Below are 18859 nucleotides of genomic sequence, written 5' to 3'. Positions count from 1 at the left end.
ACTGTTCACAGTCCTCCAGACTGTTTTTACTCTGTGCAATGAGGACTGGACAGAAACAGCTTGTATTTTTGGTGCTGGGTACCAGAGGAAGGAGGCGGAGAAGTGGAAGCTGCTGAACTTCCTGGTGGGACAGGCTAAATTAGCCATCTACAAGACCAGGAAGTCCATGATCAACACTGGAGCAGCTGTGGATCTTCTCACTCTGTTCTCGGTGTTGGTGAAGGCCAGAGTCAAAGTGGACTTTAAATTCTTCACCCTGACCCAGGATATGGACGGTTTCACCTCCAGATGGTGTTTTACTGCAGTAGTCTGGAAAGTGACTGGAGGAGAGCTGTTTTTTTAATCCCCTTTTTATGTGAATTTTTAAACTCTACTGCTGCTGAGACAACTGTGATTACTAAAGCACTGTGAATAAAGGTTTTTTAAAAATCAAAATCTCTCTTTCTCTCTCTCTCTCTCTCTCTCTCTCTCTCTCTCTCCCACACACACACACACACACACACACACACACACACACACACACACACACACCCTCACCCTCTCATTATCTGGATGTGGGGATTTTTTTCAGGCAGCTTTTTACTGCTTTGACAGTGCAAAATTTACTGTGAACACACAAGCACACAGCTTGTTCCATCTTTAGAAAGCACTCCCAAACTGTTTTTTGAAATGTTATTTCAAAAACACAGTAAATTCATGGACACACCTCTACATATAAACACACCAAAACACAAGGTCCTTGTTTGCTGTCTGGTCTTGGCTTTCCGTTTTGGAACCTGTTTTGTAGCGTAGCACATAGCTAACCTCTGGCAAGACATAAAGAGTACCACACCTATATATAAAGTTAAATCCTATTTATTACATGAGGCAATCTGCTTACTACAGGAAATATCAGGAAAGCACCTAGTGATTTATGCCTGTACTAAATTTCATGGTAATCTATAACACAATTGCTAAGATGTTTTGGTTTGGGCCAAAGTGGTTGCCCGACCGAGCAACTTTGCCATCCCTAGAGCCATGCTGCAAAGATCGCTAAGTATAAAGCAGGCTGATGAAAGAGAGGCCAAGACAATGCAAGACAGTGATCCATTCTTATTTTCTCATTTCACATTGAAATGGATCAGATTTTGAGGACAAGAGCTGATTTGTGGTATCCTGTTAGAAAGAAAGACATCCCTTTATTTGTTACACCACATAGTACGTGCATAGTACATACACACCATGCTTGGTGAAATTCTTCTCTGCTTTTGACCCATCCTGTCAGTCCTTCCTCCGCGGCAGACAAGGAGCGGTGGACTGCCAGCCGACCGGTGCCCGAGGACCCAGTTTCTTTTTCGTCACCATTGGTCAGGTGGTGATCATGCATTTTTTTTAGAGGGGGATTTTGTTTTATGGAGGATCTCCTAGGTGAACATGGGGAGAACATGCAAACTCCACACAGAAAGGCCCCTCGAGATAAGGGGCAGCAGGCACTGAAGGCATGGTGGAGGTGCCTTTGGTGGGCCCACAGCGCCCACAGCGCCTCAGGTGTGTATCGAACCTGGGACCTTCTAGATGTGAGGCGACAGTGCTATTCCACCGTGTCATCTTCACATTGTAATAAATAACATATTGCCAGTGTGGAGGATACAAGAATTGTCATTCTGTATTCTATATTTCTGCACTGTTTGTTAGGTGTCAGTATTGTAGATAGGTATGTTGTCTTATCAGGATCTGAGTAGTCTGTCTGTGTCAGCCTATCAGAGCCCCGTTTTAACGTGTTAAGGTGTCTGAAAGCAGAGACACCGGCCACACATCTCCATGCATGCCAGGAAAGTGACAGTGACAAGATCTTCTCAGTGTCTCCACTCTGCTCATCTCACCTCATCAGACTGGTATTTGGTTCCATTTTTATTTTCAGTAAACAAGAGACTATGATATTGTTTATTTTCACTTCCTGAACTTAGCAAAGTGAGTGATTGACATAATCATTGACAGTTCAACTGGAAAGTGGATTATTTATTTGTTTATTATAGATATTTATTGAGCTAAAGGGAAGCTTAAAGGTGTTTCATGGACTGTTTTCATTTCTCCTGAGAAACAAGGACATTCAAGGACTGTTGTTAGGGGAAAATTTGTTGTTGATGTTCAACTGATTTTGTGTATCTGTATTTTATCTGTATGCAATACAGTATTTGTGTAATTTTTTATGTTTTGAGGTGGACAGTGACTCTACGGAAATACTACAATTTCTGAAGGGAAATAATTTGATAAATATATCTTTTCTTTTCTTTTTTTTAAATATATGTTTTGGTTTTTGTTTCATATGTAATTGGTTTTTCCACTGAACCTGAAAAGGAATACAAATTCTCCAAAAAATAATACAAAATTAATGTGTGATAAATGTAATGTGTTATTGTGATAACCTAATTTTCTCATGTTCTCTTATGTGTATGGGACTTATCATAGAGTAGGGGCGTCTCACCCGTCCTGCTAGATCTGGAGAGGGAGGGTTCATGCTTGGACTCGTAAGAAGATTGAGCTTATGCGATACACTTCAGGTAGCTACTGTGATAGAAATAAATCCTGAAGCCCACCTCACCAAATCTCAGGCAAGTTTATTAAGGTAAATTCATGCAATAGGATAGGCATAAACATACCTATAGTTGTGGGTACGGAGACTAATCTTATCAGGGGTGGGGACATAGACCCTGTCATCATCCAATTGTCTACGATAAGGACACTGTTTTTTCCCTTACACAGTGTTGGCATTACCCCTCCACTACACTAGTCACTTTCATTTGAAAGTAATAAATTGCTTCACAGTATTACTGTCTGTGTAAAGTAATGCATTACTGATTGCATGACTTTTGTATCACTTTGACTAAAAATACATACAGAAGTGCATCTAGCGTTATATTTGGCTATATATTAAGGCTACATCATGGTTTGTAGTATGTATGTTTGCAACTATCTAGTATTGCCTCAGCATAAGCTGGTCTGTATGGCAATATGAACTTACTTATGATTGGTTTTGGCAGGAATTGTTTTTGTTTTTTTTCCTACTTGTGGGTTTCATGCAGCAGATATGCTCTCATTTTAATCTATGCAGCTGTCTGCACCAGCTCCGTGCAAGCTTGTGTTTCAGCTGTGTCTCATGGGCATAGCCACGACCTGAAGCGAATAAATATCTACATTTTACAACCAAGGCAAAGCAGAGCTTTCTGGACAGTCAGTCACACACACACACACACACACACACACACACACACACACACACACACACACACACACACACACACACACACACACACCCTTTTGGACAAAGTATGCTGAAAGCTGGAATTATAGCAGCAGCCCACATTTCTCAACATGCAATGCAGGACTGAGTAGTTTGTTAAATTTGCTGTTTATTCCAAAATGCAAATGTTACTTTGTAAAACGTGTTAGTACAATAGAGTTTGTAATGTGTCTGTTCAAAGCATGGTGGATTTTTGTTGGTAATTGTCCTTTTTGTGCCGGTTTATATCAGTTCTAGAGTTATACCAGAATTTTTGTCACCTCTATCGACTACTTTATGACTAAGTACTGGCACCTCCTTCACACACCCTGATCTCAAAACCTGGTCACATTCTTTAGTTAACATATTTAAGTGATCCAATTAAATATTCTTAAAATAGTCTTAAAAATCAAATTACATTGTTATCAGACTTTTTTTAAGCTCAGTATCAGCTTCAAAATTCAAATTTAGTTGAACCTCCAAGTTTAGTCAAAATTATTCAGACGACAAAACAAAGGCAGACACTAAAAATATTATCTCACAGAGTTTACACAGTTCTATATCAGAAGGATTATTCCAGACATTTTGGATTTGCACACTTTTACCTACAATAAAGTGGTTTAGATAACTGGGATAGACTGTTTGGGATAAAAAGCTTGTTTGCAACCTGTCTTATTATCTGACTGATTGTGTTTCCTCCCCCATCTGTCTTTGTTGTAGGAATGTCTCCCTTTTCCTAAATTTCAGCAATTCCTGTTGTAGAAATGATGGACAAAAGTATAAAGAAATACAGCAATACAGATCTCAGTTGAGACCATGTACATATTTTTTCCTTCCCTTTCTATAAAGCAGAGATCTTGGCTCAAAGAACTCTCATAATGGAGACAGAATCTGGACCATATGGACAAAACTAATGTCCTTGTGTGGGAGGTGTAAAAACACCAACATCAAATCTACAGCAGTTTAAATTAAATTATTGAGGGAGGAGAAAAAAACAAAACAAAACAAAACAAAAAATACTTACTGTGTTGCTCTTAGGAGATCCTTTGCCCATAAATAGTTCATAAACTGTAAAAAAAAACACTTCAATGACAATAGGAGGTGTAGCAGCAGAGAGGTCTGTGGGTTTCTCTGCTTAATTGGCAACACCGCAGCCAACCACGGGAGACGCACTGACCTGTAAAAGGGGCAAACCCAACCGGCTAGTTCTTTCTCTCTCTCTCTCTCTCTCTCTCTCTCTCTCTCTCGCTGCTTCCCAACTGGTGACGTCACTTCCGGGCCGGACCCTTTTGGGTCCGTGGTAACACTGTCGCCTCACAGCTACTGTAGAAGGTCCCCGGTTCGAATCCCGCTGTGGGCTGGCGTGTCCTCCACCATATGCCTTAGGTGCCTGTTGCTCAAGGAAAAAGGGGGCCTTTCTGTGTGGAGTTTGCATGTTCTCCCCGTGTTCACCCGGGGTTTCCTCCTTAATAACCCCCACCAAAAACATGCAAGAAGATCACCACCTGACCAATGGTGACGAGGATGGGTCCCTGGGCACCGCTGTTGGCTGTCAGCTGGCAGGCCACCGCTCCTGAGGCCTCATGTACAAAGACTTGCGTGGATTTCCTACTGAGACATGGCGTACGCTCAAATCCAGAAAACGTCATAAGCACAAACATATCCAGATGTATGAATCTGTGCGCACGCACGAATCCAAGCACATTTCCTTTGTACATCCCAATCAACGTAGAATTGAGCGCACATGTTGGAGTACCCGACCCCTCCCTGTCCACGCCCCTATTTAAATATGCAAATCATATTTAAATGAGCCCTGCACCTGGGATTCCCCTCTCTGCATGATCAGAAAATCAAAAAAAGAATTTGACCGAAAGCGAATTGGAGGCGCTATTCGCTGAAGTGGAGGTGAGCAAAAATATGCTCTTTGGCACGCTGTCCTCCAGCATAAGCAACAAACGGAAGAGGATAGAGTGGGAGAGTGTGTGAGAGACTGTCAATGGTGTTGGTCAATTGGTCAGTCTGAGGGTTGGTGAGAGGGGTCATCAGCCAGCTCTTAAGTGGGTAGCCACGGTCGCCTTGGGTTAATTGAAAGCAGACAAAGATTTACAGTTTCCATTTGTTAATTTTATACACTACTTACATGGATCACACACTATTGTTGCAAAAAAGTGCAGAAGTGCGCCAGATGCGGAGAATTAATTTCACAATAGCATGGCGTGTGCATGTAGTGTGCATGTAATGTGTGATCAATAAAGTACAGTTTCTTCTTCTTTCTTCTTCTTCTTTTTGCTTAGGACAGGTAATGCAGCTTGTCTGCTTACCTGCTGCTTTATGCTCGTAGCGGGGTGCTAATGTTTTTATGTTGCACTGCAGAGCAGCTGACTTGGTGCCTCCAGACTCCAGTGCGCATGTGTGTGCCACCTAAGTGGCCTGCTGTGGTAAGTGTCTCCCTCTCTGCCTGATAATAGTTGATATTGGCCACGGCTAACAATCGCAGGCAGACGCTGGTAGCTGCATAATACACTCCCTCTCTGGTGTGCCATGCCTATGTAACCAAATGTTGATATTTATGGCATTTCTCTTCTGTGTCCCATCTGTGTTTTATTGCTTGGCAGGCATGGCGATAGCGGCAGGTGTGTGGCACGCCCTTACCGGCGCCAGTAGTGCAGTCGCGTATCATTGGTCGCTAATGCGGATCTGTTAAATACCCAACATCCGGTTAGTCACTCTCTCTCTCCTCCTCTGAAGTGGGTGCTGGCTGGCGTGCAGCTCTGCTGAGCTGTAGTGTCCTGGCGTGGTATGTGCTGTGTGTTCGTTCTCCAGGTATATTTCACAGTCTGAAGTTCGGGAAATGTTATAAGGTGCCGTGTTGACAGTCCTCTGTTTTTAAGTTGGCGTGTTGGGCCTGGATTTTTTATTTTTGTGTGTGTGTGTGTGTGTGTGTGTGTGTGTGTGTGTGTGTGTGTGTGTGTGTTAGCCGCCGCTGCCACCATAGCTGCTCGATGTGCGCTGGCTACAGCTAACACAGGTAAACTGTGGTGCAAACTCAGTGCTAAGTCTATCTGCCAGTGCACATTTAAGCTCACTAACAGCTGGCTTTGTTTCGTTTAAAGCTTGCCTGGCATTAAACTGTTGTTTGCCCTGCCTTGCCTCTTTTCCTCCTTGTATTCTCATTTTTTTGCCTCTCTGGTCTCTTGCCTCGTGTTGCCTCGTGGTCGAGTCGCTCTACCGCTGTGCTTGATTACTTAGATGTCTCTTTTTAACGCAGTGTTGTAGTTGAAGTGTGCTCAGCTTTTTTTTTTTTTTCTTTTCGGTTTGATTTGAGTTACTAGTTAATTTGTATATAGATATTCTATTTAGTTTCTTTCGTTTCTTTTTTGGTGTGATTATTTGAGTGTGCAGGGACTTCTGCCACAACTAGCTGTGGCCTGCCTTTCCTCCGAGCTAAATCAGTGGCTTATTGCACTAGCTGAACATCATACGCTGCAGGGACAAGGGAACTACATCAACGTTTTTTTTTTTTGTTTTTATTATTTTAAAGAAACATAATTTATTAAAGGAAATATTTTAATGTGATTAATAAATAAGGGTTGTTGAAATGTGTTACGTCATGCCTGTATTCATTTGTGTACTTACCTGTGCATGGGCTGTTTTGGGAAACCCTCTCAGGGAAGTTAAAGTTAAAACAAGTATACTCTTTAGGTGCAAGTCCTAAGGTGGCATTGTCGGTGTTGTCAAGATTCTCTAGATCTTCCAATTGCAGTTCAACTGCTGTTGTTCATTCCCCGCCACAGCTGACCGACGCTAATTGAATCCGCTACCAACTGTGCGTGAGGTCAGCATCAGCCGACTGGGTTTCGTGGCTGGGTTTGACGCGACACATCGCCACCAGCTACGGGGGACTGCTGCTGCTTTTTCTTAGCTTTTTCTTGGCTCTGCTTTGGTTCTGCTTTGCTTTTTCTTGGCTCTGCTTTGGTTCTGCTTTGCTTTGGCTCTGTGTTGCTTTGGTTTGCTTGCTTTTTGGTTTGCGTTTGTTGCATGGTTTGCTGTCTTGTTCTTGCTTTGCTCTTGCTTTGTGCGGCTCTTCCCTGTCTGCTGCCTTGCTTGGAGACTGCCTGTGTACATGCTGGGTGTGGAGCCTTTACATTAATTTTTATCTGGTGTTTATCCACCTAGTTTTAGCATAGTTGGCTGAGTAGTGGGGTTAAATCCCTTTGTTTTTCGTTATTTTGTTCATTCAGTTTACTCTGCCCGTTGACCTAAGTTGTTAATTTCTTTGAGTTTGATATTTTGTTTGGGCAGAGGAGTGTTTCCTTTTTTTGTATGTGTTTTCATTTTTTTATTAATTCGATTTTCTTTACTAATTTGGCAGTTGGCAGTTGTATTTCTGTTTAGTTCATGATTTATATTTTCCTGCCTGTTTTGGTTAGTTTGTGGGTGTTTTGTTTAGTTGTATTTTTGTTGGTATAACCCCATTTAACCCCCCTATTTTTTTGGTCTTTTAGTTGCTGAGGTCCGGTGGTGGTGCTGGTGATCTGGTGGCGGGATCCCCCCCTTCGTGTGCTGTGCTCCCCTGGGTTTTGGGTTTCCTCAGAGAGTGTGTGTGCGTGGGTGACTGTCATGAGTGTCTGGGTGCTTATATTTTTGGTTGGGTTTTTCCCACACCGATCAGTAGCCCCTACACCCTTATAAGCCTCAGCCTTAATTTAGTTCCCCTCTTTCTTTGGCTCTGTGTGAATGGGGTTTTATTGTTGTTTTTAAATTGCATTTTTGTAATAAAGCATATACTTCTCTTTTAAAATGGAATCATGTCTCATCTGCCTCGAGTAAAACTTACCTGCGTGCCTTAACAGTGACCTAGGCTTAACCATACTTCCTGAGGTGAAATTGTTGGCAACTATTCAGTCAGTGCAAGTTTAACTAGATTGACAAAACCCTTCCTATACCGACCGACTCCGCTCGCATCGCCACAGAGGAAAACAGAACCAGTTGTGTGCAGTATGGCTTGTGAGAAAGGGGATCCCTCAGTCAGAACACTGACCTCCAGAGTCAAACCAAATGGATATATCAAGTGTTTTTTTCCTGCTTGAGGATTGATATTTCGTTAAAGAGTCAACAGAAATGTACTGAGCTGTATGGAGAAGAACATTATATGGCAGAGCCATTAGAATAGCAGAGGATGTGACTGCGCATCACTGATTTAGCCTCGTGCATCATTTAACAAGGACTGAACAGATGAGCAAAGCAAGTGAAAATCCAAGTGGTCAAAATGGCACTGGGCCACTTGATGATGGGTGCACATCTGCTCCAAGTCCAGCACAGTCAGCAATAATAAAAATCAAAGACCAGAAATTGCTTGATATGATAATGATATCAACTTGTCTTGTAGCTGGTAGTCTGTTGGGCTTTTAAATTAGTGTGCAGCCACCCTAATATACGATAATGCTCTGGCTCACACACCCAAACAATGTTAAAATGGAAAGAAACTTGTTTTTGAGTAATTATACTTTTACTTGAGTATAGATTTTCAGTACTCTACCCACTACTGGCCAAGTGTCAGTGAACACTGATCACAGAAATTAGGAACTTCATTTCTCATTTGGACATTCTTGGTTTGGCCATTGCTGACCACTGTTCCTTGTACAGGAGAGACCTTTGGATTTCATTCTGAAGTTTGTATTTGTTACTTACTGTGTTAAGAATGAACTCTGTCGATCCCTCTACAAATCCCAGTCATTGAGGTTGGAGGATACTCTTGTGCAGAGCCTTTCCCAGCTGCAAGTTTTCCCACTTCATTCTAATGTACTGGAACAATTAGTGGTGGTTTATTGAGGAGGGACATTGAGGAAATTATGAAAACCAAGAATTAACTCACAAATTCTGCTTAGCACTCCATAGACCAGTTTATCTAATGTGTCTTTTTAATGGCTCAAACAATAAACAATAAAGTGTTTTTACATCAGTCAGCATTGCGCCAATGTCACTGCCCAGAACAAGTGCAGCCTTCATTTCAAACAACTTAAGTTTCCGTCTTATGCTCTCTTTGTCTGTGGGTTTAATGTGCCCCAAGCCAGTGAAACTTCCGTTACAATTCTAATCTCTTTCATCACCTCTCAAACACTTTCTATCCTGTAATCAAGACTTCTACAAAGACAGCGCTGCCACATCCACCCTGCCAGATCATAGCTACTGCTCATTCCATTCGCTCTGCTCAGCTCGAGACAGTCTCCTGCATCTTCATCTCGTCTGACCTTGTCAGTAAAGACCACGCCTTGCCGCTGCCACCCCACTGGGCATACAACTACACCACTGACCTGTGGCCTAGAGCTCCTCTTCCCAGCAGCAAGTTGTACCATCTCTTTCATTCCAAGCATGAAGCTATGGAGAAGTACATTCAGGGCTCTCTAGCTGCAGATATTGTAAGACCTTCTACTGTGTAGGATTGTTTTTTTTTCTTTATTGGGAAAAAGAAGATGGAACATCAAAACTATACAATTTTAAACATATCTACCGTCCAGGTTCTACAAACATCAAACCATGTGTTCCGCCCGCATTGCATCCCTCCTGACATAGTCTGTGACAAGGGACCCCATTTCACATCCCATGTACAGAAATGTGTCTGTTCAGCCACTGATATTAACATTAGCCTCTCTTCTGGATATCATCCACAGTCCAACGACAACAACCAGATTGAGCGGTTAAGCAGATCAAGCGAGTCAACCAGGAGATGGAAATTGCTCCACAATGTGCGATTTCTGCAAACCCATCCTCCTAGAGGACCCAGCTTTCCTGAGATGAATATTCTCACAACACCCTTGTCAATTCTTCTTTGAGTAGGTCACTTTTTGAGTGTACTCCTGGCTATCAACCCCCCTTCTTTCATTTTCAGAAGGTAGAGGTTGCTGTTCCTTCCGTCCAGGATAATTTGTGCTACTGCCAGCAACTTGAAAAAAGGCTTGAGCTTTCTTTCTTTGTGCATGATTGATTATTATTATAATTATTGTGATTGGATATATATGGGCTTTATCCACATGTTCCTTTGCATTGAACTATATTGCACCATTAGTGTATGGAATACTATGCGTTTACTGTGGGATGAAAGTCTGAAAGATGTGTCTCTGTTTCTGATAATATGACTGAACTGAATTTTAAGTGTCATCATTAAAACATACAGTCTATATACATATCATTTCACGGTGGTTTTTTAACATCCAAACTACTACATAATATTGAACTATTCAATATGAATCCTTTAAAGTTATCGGTTACTTTCCTTTCCTGTGGTGCTGGGACTGGGCAGCTGTCAGTCGACATCCTGCATGTCTTTCGGCAGGCAGCAGTGAAGGGTTAACTGCTGCTTTATTCCACAATGGTCTTGCTCTCTGACCTCGCTGTCTCTCCCTTGGTCTCTCTTAATTAAGCCAAAGGAAATAAGCACTAAATGCACTGTCAATGAGATTACCCATCTAGCCGTCACTCACTGCCCCTCTCCTCCCCTCCCTCTCTCCATCTTGTTCTCTCTGTTATTCATTCAGTATGGCTCTTGTTCTCCTCTCCACTCTGATTGAAGCAGCACATTTGTATCTTTATTATGCAGCATTTCTGACTTAGACTCACTACTTTGCTTGACTGTATGTCAATGTGTGTGTGTGTGTGTGTGTGTGTGTGTGTATGTATAGTGTGTGTAGAGTAAAACTAAAACCTCCATGTGATTGTTGTCAGATGCAGTTGTCAGATAAGCACACACCATACATATAATGGCCTTGTTCTCAGCATTGTATTGCAATGTTAACCGACCACCTGTGTGTTATCAACTGTAAGTTCTGTATGCTGAAATGATATTATGGTTATACACTAGAGTAAACTGATATATGTTATATAAAGAAGAGAATCGACTCTTGGCTTTGTGAAAATCAATTAAAAAAAACAAAAAAACATTGTATGTTCAATATAGACAACCTGCAGGTTTCAGAAATTCAACATATAGCATAAAAGTTACATTCCTTTTCTGGATAGACAATGTAAGGTGACTCATAATGTAGCTTCTAGTGCTTGGATGGACATGAAACTCTTCCGGTTGAATCATAAGTGCAAACATTAATATTTGTGAAAATAAAACATCTTCAGGCACTTGTACACTGAACTAATCCATGAGAACTGAAAGGAAAGGTGGAGGGAGTGAAACAGCCCCTGGACGAAGGGAAAAGATATGTGAACTGTAACTAGTTTATCACAGTTTAGGAAACAAACTTTGACTGTGAGGGACACTTGAAAACTTCCTCTTAAACATGTGTTCATATATGATAGAAAAGCTCTGACCTGTCACAAGTCTACATTGCAAGGAATAGAATAATTAACTAATACATGAAATTAAATAGACTCATAAAAAATAAAGTAAAACCACAAATTGTGTAGTGTGGTGGCTCAGTAGTTATCACTGTCACCACACTCTTCTCTGTGTTTCTGAGTTTGCATGTTACCCCATGTTTGTCTGGGTTTAATCCAGTTTCTCCTGTCAAGTGTTGACTAAGCTACTGACTTTAATAAAAATTCACTATTTAATACGCAATGAGTTTATACAGAACTTAGCCTGTCACAAAGCCTGGCAGCCTCTCTACAAAGGCCATTATAGTGTCAGTGTTTGTAGAAGTGTTAAGAGTAAATAAAGAGAATTATGACAGAAAACATAGGTCTATTCTCACATCTCCACACAATCGAAGTGATTGTCGGTTTAAAAAAAAAAAAAAAAAATCAAATCTGTCATCAATAGGTCTTTGGGGTGAAGGCGTTTTAGAGGCTATTCAACCATTTAATAAAAATAAACTCTGATTGAAGCGACCTGTAGCTAAATAATCTCTGGAAATTATGTTTCTTGCTGGCAACCAACAGAGATGTCATTAAGATGCAGGTATTAAGGATGGGTCAGCCTCCATGTTTGTGATGTTGTGTTTTTGTAATTGTGTTTTTAATACAGCATCCTACTTTGCTTAATGATATGAGCAATATTAGGAATGGTTATGACGTGACCATGGACAGTAATTAGTTAAGCAAGAAAATTATGTGTCGTAAATCTTACCTAAGGATCATAACAAATACAGCAGCCCTTCACAAGGATTTAATTGAAATAAAGACTAAATGTTCTTTTTAATGAATACATGTGCACTTTTAAACTTAAAATATAGTGTCCCAATGCATGATACATTTGAGAATTAAGTGTGTCACATGTATGCATCAGCTCATCTGTGAGCCTCTGCAACCTTAGCAAAAGTAACCAAAGTTACCCATAATATAACACCCTTCTTTGCATAGGTACAAGTACAAGTATAATTCCTGTATTATACCTTGCTGAGGAGCGCAGCAGTTTAAAATACTCCATTTTCCCATCTTCATCTCTTTCTAAGGATATCTGATTTACACACATACACACATCTATAGAGATCTCTCTCTTCCCTCTATAAAGACAGATGATATCAACGCAAATATGAATATAATCAAAAATTATATGCTGCCTCGAGGTTGGGAATCAAATTTCCTGAAGCACACACAGAGGTTCATTTCCCCTGTACTGACACTTCACTGTGGTCCAGCCACAGCTCCAGCTGACAGACTGGAAGACACAACACCAGACTTTATCAAGGCCAAATACACATAAACTTATTAGAGTTCAAACAGAATGGCCTTATTGCACCATAGTGGTTACAGCTGGGAATCAAACAAATATACTGTATGTACTAATTCCCTCTGCTTTATTTAATTCACTCTCGCTGTAACCTCTCCCCTTGCTATTAAGCCTCCTGCCACAGCAGAGATCTCATCCCTATAAACGAATAGTGTTATCTTCCAATTCAGGGCCTAAAATTAATGACAGTATGGTTATATTCATATAAAATCAATTACTGGTTGCCTCATTCTTCAATGACCAACACAATTGGACAAATCAATATAGTAGTGCAAATTGTATTAACTCACCGGGGGTTAACAAATTATGGTCTGAATACAGTTAGTGATATCCCATTATGTATTAGACATGAGTGGAGGTTTGGCATAGGATGACAGTGCAGTGCTTGCAGCTGTTTTCCATGATTAAAGATGCCTGCCTGTTGAGACTATCATTCATGCATAGCAAAGGGTTATTTGCTCAGGGAATTACATTGCATCTTATTTAAAGGAAACCAGATGCACTGCTATTTACAATTTTGATATGCAGGTATGCAGTGGCATTGGTGAGATCAGAAATGTCTCTGTCACAAATTGATTGTGAAATCAGACAAAATCAGATTATGCAATGTTAGGGCTTAAATATAATGTAACAATTTCTTCTTTCGTCTTTTCTAAATACACATGATGTCTTCTAATCTTTTTAAAAGTAAATGTCCTAATTTTGTTAAAGTACCCTTTAGCTTTGCCTAATCATAAACTTTTTTCACTCACTGAACACAGTTCCCATTTTTAGTCACATTTAATGCAAATTTTAGGATTTTGGGGATGCTATTAAGTATGCTTGGTTAAATACCAGCATGGTGGATTCAGAGGGAAAGACAGAGAGGAAAGGGTCCAGTATTGCTGCCACCACGGCCACAAGGAACCACAGACCAGGCAGTTGTTCCTCCCACATGCCATCCAGCAGTGATCCAAGCAGCAAGTCAAACGTGGACACAGGGACAGGCACAGAGATGCACATAGAAGAACACATGGTCAAAGGTGGAACACAGATGGAGCCAAGAGAGCTGGAAGGGGAATAGAAGAAGGCCCGAGGAAAGAAGCTGGAACTGGAAAGAAGAGGGAAACAAATGAATGAACCCAAGCAAAGGAGATAAAGATCATAGTCATAGGTCACAACATAAAGGCAGCAGCCGAGTGAGTATCCCACTGGGAAAATACTACTCTTTTCACTGAATGAGAGTCTGGTGGTGTTTGTGGTGTGCCTTGGTATGGTTCTGTATTTGCCAAGTGCCTTCGGTGGTCAACGTGACTCCTTCAACAAAGTGGGAGAACAACGGCCCAGAATGGATGAAGAACAGGCATGGAATGGATAAATGCCAAAGATACTAAGTATCTTCCCCCTATTTTCTTCATATTTTTAGAATTTTCCCTCCATGATTGAAAGGTTCAACAATAAAGGTTATCTCTTCTGGATTTCAGATTTCCTTCCCTGTTGTTGCACACATTCTTTAGTCAATAGACTTTTAGATATTTTAACCTGGTGGATAAGTGCTTCATGGGGTTGGTGCTAAAACAGCAAAGGTGCAGTGGGTGGGACCATCGGCTAGTTCCAGTTAATAGTCTGTAGGCTGAACTAACTGTTAAAAGTTTAGTGCAGTTTGACTGAGACACTTGTAGAGGGAATTACGATAATCACAGCAGAAGAAAATGAAGTTGTGGATTAACAGTTCAAAATCTGTAAGAGACGAGATAGATCTAATTTTGGTGCTATTTCTTGGCTGAAGAAAACAGGATTGGACAAGCTTAGTAACATGCTGGTCAGAAGTCATGCGCTGATTAAAGATGACACCAAGACTCTTAGTGGTAGATTTGATATTTGACTGAAATATACCAATAAACTGATCAATCCTCTGATACAGAGGAAAAGTTATCAGGACCAAGAAGACATACTTTATTAATCACCACACAACATGCACATGCTTCGGTGTACACAACACACAACATGCACATGCCATGCTTTTTGGTGAAATTGTTCCTCTGCATTTGGCCCATCCTGGTAAGTCTTTCCTCCGCGGCAGACCAGGAGCGGTGGGCTGCCAGCCAACAGCGGCGCCCGGGGACCCATTTCCTTTTTGTCACCATTCGGTTAGGTGGTGATCTTCTTGCATGTTTTTCGTGGGTTTTTTGTGGAGGATACCCCAGGTGAACACGGGGAGAACATTCAGACTTCGCACAGAAAGGCCCCTTTCCTCGAGACAGCAGCAGGCACCGAAGGCATGGTGGAGGACACCCGCCCCAGGTGGGAATCAGTGTTACCACTGGTTCACCGTGCCACCCACGGTTTTCAACACAGCTATTCAACCTATCAAGTAAAATGGGATGATTGATGGTGTCAAAGGCAACAGTTAAATGAAGCAGGATGACAATGGAGTGGTAAGTTTTGTCGCATAGCATAATGTCATTGGTTACTTTCAGTAAAGTGGTCTCAGTACTATGCTTGTGACGAAAGCCGGATTGAAATTTGTCAAGGATTTTATGACCTTCCACCAACATCAATAGTTGGTCAGTAGCAATTTTTCTATCTGTAGCAAGACGTGCAACTCAGACAGAAAAGTAGTATGGCTGAATGGTGTGGCTGGTAAAATAGACCTCAAGCCATCAATGTTGCCTGCAAAAAAGTTAAGACATTTTTGCAGATATTAGAAGTTGAGGTGGGTCCTTTATTGCAGCTTCAAGACTGCAATACTGTATGGGATCAGGAACACCTTGCAGCTCTCATTCAGCAGCCTTACTGAAGAGCTTATGGTGGCATGAACAAGAGAGACCCTACACAACATTAAATCCAGGGACCGGAAGGTGTCATCAGCTGTCATTGAGAAGAGATAGGAAATGGAGGGTGGAGAGAGCAGTTGAGGCAGTAGAGTAATGCCTAATGTAAAAGGCACTGGTGGGCACTGCAATTGGCAGTGCAGGCTTGGCATATTTTCCAAAGACTAAGGTTGGCAAGGCTCAGGACAAAACAACTGATCATGCTTTAACTCACAGTGTCCTGAAAAATGTATTAATGATGCCAATGAGAGGACATGTGCAAAGTACCAGGAACTGTTGGAGAAGTGCCAGGACAGAGGCGGGCTGCAAGAGCTTTGCAGTAAACTTGGTCAGTGTAACAGCTATTTTGCTGTAGTCCCGGACAAACCTGCGGTAGAAGTTAGCGAATCCCAAGAAAGGCTGTAGCTCCTTGCGGGTCCTCGGGACTGGCCACTCCGCCACTGCCCTTATCTTCTCCGGGTCGGCCTTCAGGTTACCCTCCTGGATGATGAATCCTAGGAAAGACACAGAGTTTGTGTAAAATTCACACTTTTCAGCCTTCATGAACAGGCAGTTCTCCAACAGGCAGGAGAGCACCTGCTGGACGTGAGCTTGGTATGGGAAAAAATCAGAATGTCATCCAGGTAAACAAACACGAAGTGGTTTAGGAAGTCTCTGAGCACATCATTGATTAGAGCCTGGAAAACAGCGGGAGCATTTGTTAGACCAAAAGGCATGACCAGGTATTCAAAATGGCCGAGAGGAGTGTCAAAGGCGGTTTTCCACTCGTCTCCCTCTCTGATGCGGACCAGGTGGTAAGCATTGTGCAGGTCAAGCTTGGTGAAGATGGAGACTTGCTGTAGAGAATCGAAAGCAGAGTTAATCAGAGGCAGAGGGTACTTATTACTAACAGTGATCTTGTTTAAGCCCTGGAAATCTATGCACAGTCTGAGAGTCTTATCTTTCTTCTCCACGAAAAAGAAGCCAGCACCAAGAGGAGAGGAAGAGGGCCTTATGATACCTGCAGCCAGTGAATCCTTAATGTACTGTTCCATTGCTTCTCGCCCAGGGTGGGACACGCTGTAGAGCTAGAGGGAAGTGGTGCATCCGGGAGGAGGTCGATGGCGCAATCATAAGGGCGGTGAGGAGGAAGTGACAGTGCCCACTCTTTACTGAAAACCTCCCTGAGATGGTGGTAACCTGAGGGCACAAGGGAGAGATCCAGCTGTTCAGGGAGATAACTCCCACTCTCAGCAGCTCCCCCAGTAGGAGGATGGGCTGAATGAAGATAAACGAGCTCTTCCCAATTGCATGGGCTCCACTTCCTCCGTCGGCTGGTGGGAAGAAGAGAGAGGAGAATTGGTTTTGGTCTGGGGGAGATGGGCGCTGCTCCCCAAAAGCGTGGTTGAGATCTCACGGAGGCTCGTGTCGCTCTCAGCCAAAAAAGCTCCCTCCGCCGGTTGTTAATCTATACTGCCAAGTCGACCAAAGCGTTCAAATCAGCTGGCTTATCCTTTGTGGCGATCTCATCCTGCAAAGACTCAGATAGTCTGTGTAAAAACACTCCCTGCAGCACCACGTCATTCCACCCGGTGTCGGCCGCAATGGTGAGGAAGTCCACGGCGTAATCAGCTGCTGTTTGGGTGCCCTGCGCAGCCAATAGCCGGAGGCATTACCAGTGTGGTTGGGGTGGCCGAACACCAGTCTCAACCTCCTCTCAAACTCTCTCAAAAAGTGTTAAGTGCCCCCGCCCAAATCAACGCCTTGCCCTGCAGTAACCCGAATGTATAATGGACCTTCGCTTGGTCGGAAAAAAAGGCATGTGGACGCTGACGCTGTACCTACACAGAAAGTACAGTGTTTGCCAAACAGCAAACCCTAGGTGTCTCTGAAACTGAAAGCCCTACTGAATAAAAGGAAGGGGGTCTTTAGATCAGGGGACACAGATGAGCGGAGGAGGGTGCAGAGGGAACTGAAATGGGTGATAAGGAGAGGCAAGGACAGCTACAGGACAAAGCTGGAGGAGCTGGTGACCGGCAAATGAACTGAAATTGTTTTTCAACAGGTCTGATTTTATCCCTGTAGACTTCAATATATCACTGACAGCTGACACATTCAGAGGTTACGGCCATTAATATTTGGACTTTTAAGATTTAGCCCTCCGAAGCACACAAATGCTATAACTCGTCCTTTGTCGTCTTTTATTTTACATCAATGACCACAACTGACCACAGGTCATAAACCTGAAACAATCAAATGAAATAGAAAAAGTTACATATAAAAATTTGAATGAAGCTGTAACTACTAAATAGCTGCTTTCATTTTCCCAATAAACAATAATAATGTTTTTATAAACAGTTTGAGATGTGCATATTCATAAACTCATGAAATTCAATGTCCTTTCTATGCAACACTATTTCTCAAGTGCAATAAAACATATGACATTAGTTATTGTTCGAGAAACATCTCATGGATGCACTGGGACGCATCCTCAGTGATGTATCCTGGGGTCATTGGGTTTTTCGGGTCTTGCAACATCAATACACCCTCACCCAGGCGACCCAGCCAGGGTTGATCAAGTCCCAACTTGCGTCCCAGTAGCAGTCCACGGATCAGCCCTCTTAATCCAAAGCCACCTTGTGGCCTTCTCTGCGGCTTCGTTCACAGATTGAATGGCCCTCTTCTTGCCCGCCCCATAACACCCAAACGACTGAGGACTTAGCAAAGAGAAGTTCCTGCAAAACCTCTACAGCCGACTTCTATAAGTTCATAGAAGCTTCTCCAGCCTCTCTCCCTGCGGTCCTCCACCAGTTCCTGGTACTTAGCGCATTTCCTCTCATTGGCTTCCTCAATACGCTGTTCCCAGGGCACCAGAAGTTCCAGGATGATCAGATATCTTGAAGCCTCAGAGGTAATGATCATGTCTGGGCGGAGACTTGTTGTTGCAATGTACCAGGGGATCTTCAGCTGCTTTCCCAGGTCGACCTGCAACTGCCAGTCAGAGGCTGTGTGGAGGAGGCCTGTTGTTAGTTGGCGCGCCCAACTTAGGAGCATGATGGTGTTGCTGGTGCTGATGGCTGAGGCTAAGCTCTCAGCAATTGCCTTAAGCACCTGGACATGGCGCCAACG

Source organism: Chaetodon trifascialis, chromosome 5 (assembly GCF_039877785.1).
Source record: "Chaetodon trifascialis isolate fChaTrf1 chromosome 5, fChaTrf1.hap1, whole genome shotgun sequence".
In the NCBI taxonomy this organism is placed as follows: Eukaryota; Metazoa; Chordata; class Actinopteri; order Chaetodontiformes; family Chaetodontidae; genus Chaetodon; species Chaetodon trifascialis.
Note: the sequence above shows the minus strand (reverse complement) of the source record.